Consider the following 9270-nt stretch of genomic DNA (forward strand, 5'->3'; position numbering starts at 1 on the left):
CTGAGGTGATGATCTCAGGCTTGTGAGATCAAGCCCCCGACTGGGGGCTACACACTAGACGTGGAGCCTGCATAGGATTCTCTCTCTCCCCTTCCCTTGGCCCCTCCTACCCTCCCCCACACCTCAAAAACAAATTTGGAGTCTACAAAACAAAAGACTGACCCATGAACAATTAAATATGTTACCTAAGCCAACATTCAGAACACCTGGTCTGGTTATGAAGGGTGTACTGGTGGGAGACTGAATTAAAAATCTTGAAACTGCAGCTGCCCCAAAGAGAACTTGAGTTAGAGGGCCAAGTAACAAGCCTAGAAGGAAGGGAGCATATGATTCTCCCCTTCAAAGCGTTGAGGGGGAGGGTCTTGCAGGCAGAAGGAAAATACTGAGCATAAAACCAAAGGTTGGTTTGGAAAACTTCACCAGTTTAGGGGGTAGCTTCAGGAACAGGAGGACACAAGAGGAAAAGTATATGGAGACCACGTGGTTGCCTGGCTCTACTTTCAAGGAGAGGAAGTTCAGCATTATTCTGTGGGTGCTGGGCAGCTGCTAGCGATTTCTGAATGGGGAAATGACAATATCAGGATGGAAGTTGAAGGACATCTATCTGATAGCTGTGTGAAACCCTGATTAAAGATGTGTAAAGGACACTGGTTAGAAGACCACTGCAAAAAGAGAACCACCTAAATGTCCTTCAGAAGGAGACTAAATAAGTAAAATATGATCCATCCATCCAGTAGAGGATTAAGTAACTGTAAGAGAATGAAGCAGCTCTTTATCTATAGCTACAGAAATATCTCCAGCATACATGGTTAAGAGAAAAAAGTAATGTGCAGAATAACACATATAGTATCCCACCATGTATGTAAAAACAATATATGTATATGCTTATATATGCATAGCATATTTTTTCTGAGAGGATAAACGAGAAATGAGGGAAACAGACAAGAAACTGTTGGCAGGAGAGGGCCACATACTAGGTGCTTGAATTTATACCTGTGAATGGATGAACAAGTCACTCCCATGAGCAGCCCTCTGGAGTTCAAGCCTGACTCTTGGGGAGGGGAGCCACAGTCGTAAGTGAGCAAAGCAATAAGAACCATTCCAATAAAGTCAGAGAAAGCCACTGACCACGGAGAAATTCCCTAGGGACTCTGAGAAGGTAATATAAAGGTAATATAAAGGAGTGGATGTCCCCAAAGAACCAAAGAAAAGCTACTGGACTGTAAAGACAGGTGTCTATGTTCATCTAGAAAACACGGGCTCTGCTGAGATTGGGGAAGACTCTGACTGCAGCAGAATCCCCACAAACAGACTTGAATATCAAAGGAGAACAGAACAGTTGCTGCCAGGTGGTTAGACCAAACTGACCTTGTTCATGTGTTACTATATTTAAACCTGGGATGGGGGTGCCTGGCCCACTTAGTAGAGCATGTGACTCTTGATCTTGGGGTTGTAAGTTCGAGCCCCACGTTGGGTGTAGAGATTAGTTAAAAATAAAATCTTTAAAATTTTTTTAAAAAAATAAATTTGGGATAAAATGGAAGCCACATGCCTACCAAGTAGCTAGAAGAAAGGAATGGGAGATTTATTTTTCACTGTATATGCTTTTTAAACTTGAATGCTTTAATTGTGAACATGTATTAACTATTCAAAAAGTAAAATAAAAAATATATTTTTAAATAAAGAGGGTAAAGTCATTAAAATTTAAGAATAGAAAACTCCATATAAAACCATTCAAGAAATGAAATCAACAGTTTAAAACACACCCCCCTAACATGCCCTGCCCTCCAGCTCCCAAAAGAAAACATAACTATAACTATCCAGAGAGTTTTTCAGGCAAGTCCTTCCAAAGCAGAGCAGAGAGATACCAAGTGTGTGTGTGTGTGTGTGTGAGAATTAGAGTGGCCAGAGAAGACCTCCATGATAAGGTGACATATAAGCAGAGACCTGAGAATTAAGGGAGCTAATATGTAGATAAGTGAAAATTTCAGACAGAAGGAATAGCAAGTACAAAGGCCCTAAAGCAGGAACATTTTGGGAGTGTTCCCCCAAAAAAGTGAGGAGCCCAGTAATCACTGGAAAGACAGTAGATGAAGTCAGAGACATTTCAGAGACCTGATCCTATAGGAAAATTATTTAGGCCATTTTAAGAACTTTGACTTTAATTCTGAGGTACACGGGAAGATTTAGACAATTTTAAGCCAAGTAGTGGAGTGGCATGCTCTGCCTTTTCACTTGGGGGAAAAAAAAAAAATCCCTACCTCATAGCATACACAAAAATCAATGAAAGACCTGAAGTAGAAAAAACACAGCTTTTAAAACTGCCAGAAGAAAATGGGATAATATCACTATGATCTTAAGTCATGAGAAGCAGGTCACAAAGAACATAAACCATAAAGATATGACATTAAATTTTTGAACTTCTGCTTATGAAAAGAAATAATAATAAAATAAAGATAAGCCACAAACAGAACTAGAGTTAAAAAATCAGTATGGATGAATTTCACAGTCAATTACTAAGAAACAAACAAATAAAAAAAAAACCAAGCTGCATGAAAGTACATGAAGATTCCATTTGTGTAAAGTTAAAAAAACACGAAGAATAAATGCCATTTTTATGAGAACAAAGATTTATAACTGAAACTATTAAGAAAAGCAAGAGCTTGGGGTGCCTGGGTGGCTCAGTCGTTAAGCGTCTGCCTTCAGCTCAGGTCATGATCCCAGGGTCCTGGGATCGAGTCCCACATTGGGCTCCCTGATCGGCAGGAAGCCTGCTTCTCGCTCTCCCACTCCCCCTGCTTGTGTTCCTGCTCTCGCTATCTCTCTCTCTCTCTCTGTCAAATAAATAAATAAAATCTTTAAAAAAACCCAAAAAAACAAAAAAGAAAAGCAAGAGCTTGAAAAACACAAATTTCAGGACAGTATTTATCTCTGGTGGGGGGATGAACGATTCAATGGGAGAGAGGTATAAGATGATAAATAAGGCTCTATTTAACAAATGACTATTGGTACACTGACTATGTGTATTCATTCACACACACAATGTTTCCAAATAATTTAAAATTTTAAAGGCAACAAAGACTCAGGGGACAGATGTGATAATGGCATCCTTAATCCTGATATTTAAATCACCAGTTGGGGTATCTGCTCAAATAAACAAATACAATAGCACATTTATAAGTGTTAAAACTTAGTATAAAAGCAAGATAGTCTGTTACTATTAAGTCATTATGCCAACTTAATCTTACAAAGAGCCATTCTGAAAATCTATCAAAGTCCATCTCTGGGTTTTCCCCCCTCATTTACCTGATACCCATTTTTTTCCAGCTATTTAAGGCTACAGCAAGTATGCTACTCAGGTGTGTTTGTGTTTATAATATGTGTGCGCACAACTTTAGAGAGGCCACACCTAAGTGAAGTCCCTGACAAACCAAGGTTGGGCTTTAGAAGGTGTGTCAGTGGGCACATACTTTCCATTTCTATACTGTCTTAGTGTTCCCTAGTACTCCATCCTGGAAATGCTGACCCTCAATGAGAACGATCAATTAAAACTTCATTAGGCTCACTTAAATGTCAATTAGCTGAGGATGTCCTTTTTTAGGTCACTTATTTCATAAACTAGTTAACCAAAAGCTGCTCTATGGGACGTTCATACAAAATAATATTTTTAAAAACACAAATTAAATAGCACAAGAGCAAGCTCCCCCCAGAAGAAAGATAACAAGCAGAGCCGATCACCATTTGGCTCTCCCACTGGGAAGCAGGACCCAAGTAGACCCTGTCTCTACCTTTGTCAGTCCCTGAGAGAGAAAACACAAATGTTTCCTGTCAAGTTAAGAATTGCCTGTGCCTCAGGGCACGTGGGTGGCTCATGGGTTAAGCGTCTGCCTTTGGCTCAGGTCATGACCCCAGGGTCCTGGGATCGAGCCCCACATGGGGCTCCCTGCTTGGCAGGGAGTCTGCTTCTTCCTCTCCTTCTGCTGCTCCCCCTGCTTGTGCTCTCTCGCTCTCTCTCTCAAATAAATAAATATCACGCTTTAAAAGTCAGAAATGCCGCCTTATCAATAAGGAATACAAAGGTACAAAATCTCGGGTGTAAAGGAAGGATTTACTTCCAAAGTGTAAGCAGCCCAGTAAGGCAGCCTATGCTAATAAGCACCAAAGAATTAGATCTGGCTATCTGAGCTGCAGTAGTTTAAAGTTTGGGATGACAAGAAAAGGCTTAATAAAAAAGAGGTAGGGTTACACTTGACTTCTGTCGCACATATTTGTTGTTTTTGCCTGCCCAGCATGCAGCCCTTTAGTCTCAACAACCAGTGGCTGGATTTTTCTTTCGGGCCCTATCTGACAGCCACCCTCCACTTAAGAGGTTCAGGTAAGGCAGACCACACCCCACATCTGCCTACAGGGAGAGGCACTCGATCCGGCCTTGGCCAATCAGAGGGAGTCGCTGTGGCTTGTGCCCGGACAGGCACCTGCCCCAGTCGGAGCCCATAGGAGTCACCCCTGAGGCTTGCCGCAGCCACTGGGAAAGAGCTGTGCCCTTGCGTAGGCCTTGCGAAGCTGGTGCAACGTAAGCCTGCTGCGGGGGTGGGCCCACTGGCCACCACACAAAGACAGCCCCGCAGGAAGAAAGCAGAGCGATGCAAGCAGAAAGATTCATTACTGAATTATGAGAGGACTAGATCCAGCTCTTCCCATTATCTGTTTCTGCATGACAAATCACCCTGAAGTGTATTAGCTTACAACAGCTCCCATTCATCTGCCAGGGATTTTGCAATCTGAGCGGGCCTCCAAGGGGAGTGGCTTTTCTCTGCTCCCCATGATGCTGCCTGGGGCTGGAGAATGCAGGATGGCTTCACTCATTGGGCAGGGGTGGGAGGGGGTGGGGGGTTGGGGCTGGAATGCCTGGCTCTGGCCGGCTCTGTGTATTTTTTTAATAAAATATTTTTATAGTCTCGTGTTTTCCAGGGTTCCCCTCTCTCCATCAGGGTACCTGAACTTCTTCACATGGGGCCTGGCTTCCAAGAGAGCCAAAACTAAAGCTGCCAAGCCTCCTAAGGCCCAGCCTAGAACTGGCAGGTATCACTTCCATCACACTGTATTGGTCAACATGAGTCAAAAGTCCAGCCCCACAGGTGCCTGGGTGGCTCAGTCGGTTAAGTGTCTGAGTGTTGGTTTCAGCTGAGGTCATGATCTCCGGGTCGTGAGATAGAGCCCTGCATCAGGCTCTGAGCTGGGCATGGAGCCTGCTTAAGATTCTCTCTCTCCCTCTCCCTAGGCCCCCCCTCCCCACCTTGCCAATCTCTCTCTCATAAAAAAAAAAAAGTCCAGCCAGCTCAGAGAGGAGAAATTGTACCCACCTCTAGATAGAAGGAGTGGTGTGCACATACAGATATGAGAGAAACTGCTGGTTACCATTTTGGCGGTAGATCCATCACACCAGACGTAGCTAGACCCCCTTTCCAGTTATATGAAGAAATGCTTTGGTTTTTTTGCTTAAGCCAGTTTCAAGAATCCTGACTAACACAGCATTCAATGCTGGCTATGAGTAGAAAGAAGATAAACAGAAGGGTGGCATTTCAAGAGAAGGCAACAAGTGTGGATAGCCTGAATAGAGGGGAGTGAGCAGAGAACTCCAGGGAGGGCACAGAGTTTCATCAGGTCACTAGCTGGACAGCCTTCCTTGGTCAGTCCATGCCAGAAGACCTTGTGGACTATTAATCTTAGTCTGTATTTCTCATTTTAAAACAAAAGCTATTAATATCTTATCATGTAATGTGAATATTTTATGTGATAATTTATATGGGCACTCCCCAACCACTAGATTACAGGTTACCAGAAGAAAAGGACTATGGCTCTTAGGTAAATGTATTTTCCTGATGGTCCCTAACACAGTATCATGTATTCAATACATACTTGCTGGATGATGGATGAACTCAACATTCATTAAATGTCTACTTATTTTCCAAGCACTGTGGTTTAAAAAATGAGTAAGACACAGCAAAACATAGCTTCTGCCCTCAAGGATGAATAATATACAAGAATGAAATTTGCTGAATAATGAATATTACCAATTTTCAGATACTGACTAGTTACTGAAGTTTGTGAATTCTCCAATGACTTACTGCATGCTGATGGTGTGACAGGCTCTGTCTGTTCTTGGTGCTGGGAATATAAAAATGAGTAAGACATGGTCCAATCCTGAATCCATCTAGACAGGGAGACAGACAGTAAAAAAAAAAAAAAAAAGTTGCTATAGATGTAAAGATAGCTATGTCCCTGGTTCAGTAGTAGGGCAAAAACGGGCCATGGCTCTTGATGAATCTCACCTCCTTAGGTGTTACAGGCTTATCACATCATTACAGCAGGGAGAAGGAAACAGACATAAAACAAGTCTGACTTTAAAAAGGGATAAAAATGTAAGCCTCTTACAAAGTAAAGGAAAATATATTTCCTTTCATATTCTATTTTGATTTAATAGTACAGGAAAGTGTTCCCTCTGGGAGAAACATACAGTAAGCTTTTTTATTTTTTTTCCTGAGGATTTAAGGACAGAGAGAAAAGAAAAGAATAAATCAGTATTTAAAAATTTATACAACTAGCTTGAGGTGAATGCATGCTGATCATATATATATAAACATAAATACACACATATATATGTGTGTATATATATATATATGTTTATTTTGAGGATCAGAAGCTTCCAGGCCTGATGCATTTCCAACTGGAAATGACCACTTTTTTTCTTTTTTTAAAAGATTTTATCTTTGAGTAATCTCTACACCCAACGTGGGGCTTGGACTCATAACCCCGAGATCAAGAGTCACATGTTCCACAAATTGAGCCAGCCAGGCACCCCTGGAAATGACCACTCTTAACATTTATATTTAATTTTTAACATAGCATGTTCTATATGACTATAAGAAAACAATCACTGTCATTTATTTAGCATTAGCAACCATCTGGCAGAGAAGCCCAAAACTTCTAAGATTTTCTTAAAAAAACAAGGAAAGCAGTAAGATTCAACTCAAGCTCTACAGGCTGGTGAACTTGCCTTCTGATTTTCCCTTGTTCAGCAAATGCAACAATTCCATGCTAGTGATTTCTCAAAAGCAATGAATCTTAAAGAAGATTTTACAGGGAGGCTTCAACTGTTCTGGAAATTGGTCTCTAACATTGTCTTCCCTATAGAATTGAGGCTACATAAACAAGTCCAAAAAATGCATTTTACCTCATCAAAATAAAAAACTTTTGCTTTGTTTTTCTTTTTAAGACGATGAAAAGACAAGACATAAATGGGGAGAAAATATTTGCAAAACCATATAGACAACAAATCAGTTGGATTAGTATCTAGAATACAAAAGAACTCTCAAAACTCAACAATAAAAAAAAAAATAAACAATCCAACCAAAAATGGACAAAAGACATGAAAAGACATTTCACCAAAGAAGATATACAGATGGCAAATAAACACATGAAAAGTTGTTCAATATCATTGGCCATCAGGGAAATGCAAACGAAAACTACCCCTATACACCTACCAGAATGGTTAAAATACAGCGATAGCACTAAATGCTGGCAAGGACACAGAAAAAGTCAATACTTCATATGCTGGCAGGAGTGTAAAATGGTACAGTCTATGGAAAACAGTCTGGCATTCTCCTACAAAACTAAGCATGCAGGGGCGCCTGGCTGCCTCAGTTGGAAGAGCATGAGACTCTTGATCTCCGGGGTTGTGAGTCCAAGCCCTATGCTGGATGCAGAGATTACTAAAAACAAAAAAAAGAAATCAAACAAACAAAAAAGCTAAACATGCAAATACCATATGACCCAGAAACTGTACTCTTAGGCATTTATCTTAGAGCAAAGAAAACAAATGTTGACATAAAAACCTATACATAAATGTTCATATTAGCTTTCTTCATAAAAGCCCAAAACTGGAAACACCTCCGCTCTTTTTCAGCAGGTGAACAGTTAAGACTGTGTGGGGCATTCATTCTATGGACTATGGCTCAACAGTAAAAAAGGAAAAAGCTACCGCTAGACAATGACTTGGGTGAGTATCAAGGGAGTTATGTTAAGTGAAAAAGCCAGTCCCCAAGGCTACGTACTGTATGATTTCATTTAGATAGCATTCTTGAAATGATCAAACCATAGAAATGCTGAAGAAATTGGTGGTTGCCAAGAATGGGAAACTAGGTGGGGAGGGGAGGGTACTACAGGAAGGGGTGTTTGTGGCTATAAAAGAGTGACACCAGGGGGGTGCCTGGGTGCCTTAGTCGAATGGGTGTCCAGATCTTGATTTAGGCCCCGGTCATGATCTCAGGGTCCTGGAATCCAGCCCTGCGTGAGGCTCTGCGCACAGCAGGGAGTCTGCTTGAGATTCTCTCCCTCTCCCTTTGCTCCTCCCCTCACTTGCGTGCTTATGCGCTCTCTAAAATCAATCAATCAATCTTTAAAAAATAAAATTAGGGGCGCCTGGGTGGCTCAGTCGTTAAGCGTCTGCCTTCGGCTCAGGTCATGATCGCGGGGTCCTGGGATCGAGTCCCACATCAGGCTCCCTGTTCCGCAGGAAGCCTGCTTCTCCCTCTCCCACTCCCCCTGCTTGTGTTCCTTCTCTCGCTGTGTCTCTCTCTGTCAAATAAATAAATAAAATCTTTAAATAAAAATAAATAAAAAATAAAATTAAAATTTTAAAAAATAGAAATCTATTTTCAATGTAGGTGCAGTTGTGGTAACTTCCACAGGAAAAACTTGGGGTTTTGGAAGGAGGAACAAGTAAAAGGAGGTAGTACAGGGATTTCTGCCTCTGCATATATCGTGTACAGAACAGAGCTCTTCCAGGTCCGGGCCCCTTGTTACATCGCAGGAGGGGACCAGCTGTAGAAACGGGAGGGCAAAGGAGAGACTGCGGGTGGTGCTCATTGAAGCATATAGTGCGTCAGGAGCTCAAGTCAACTACGAAGAACTTGAGGGCCAAGGACAGTGTCCTTTATCCTCGGCCACCACTACACTGGCACAAAGCTGTGATTCTATAAGGTTTTTGTTGAATAAACAACTGACAATTCAGTCCTGGTTTGGCTGGAAGAATATATCACAAGTTTGCAGATTTGGTTCAGGCTCATTACATATTGAGTTGTTCACTAAAAATGTACATTATAAGTAGAGTAGAGAATTCCACAAATTTGGGTGCTTTGTTCTGTTGTGGGGTTCCCATATTGGTCTGAGTCTTCGTTTTTGATCACGTACACACAGATTATAACATGA

The sequence above is a fragment of the Leptonychotes weddellii genome, chromosome 5 (assembly GCF_054177405.1).
Source record: "Leptonychotes weddellii isolate Sample4059 chromosome 5, ASM5417740v2, whole genome shotgun sequence".
In the NCBI taxonomy this organism is placed as follows: domain Eukaryota; kingdom Metazoa; phylum Chordata; class Mammalia; order Carnivora; family Phocidae; genus Leptonychotes; species Leptonychotes weddellii.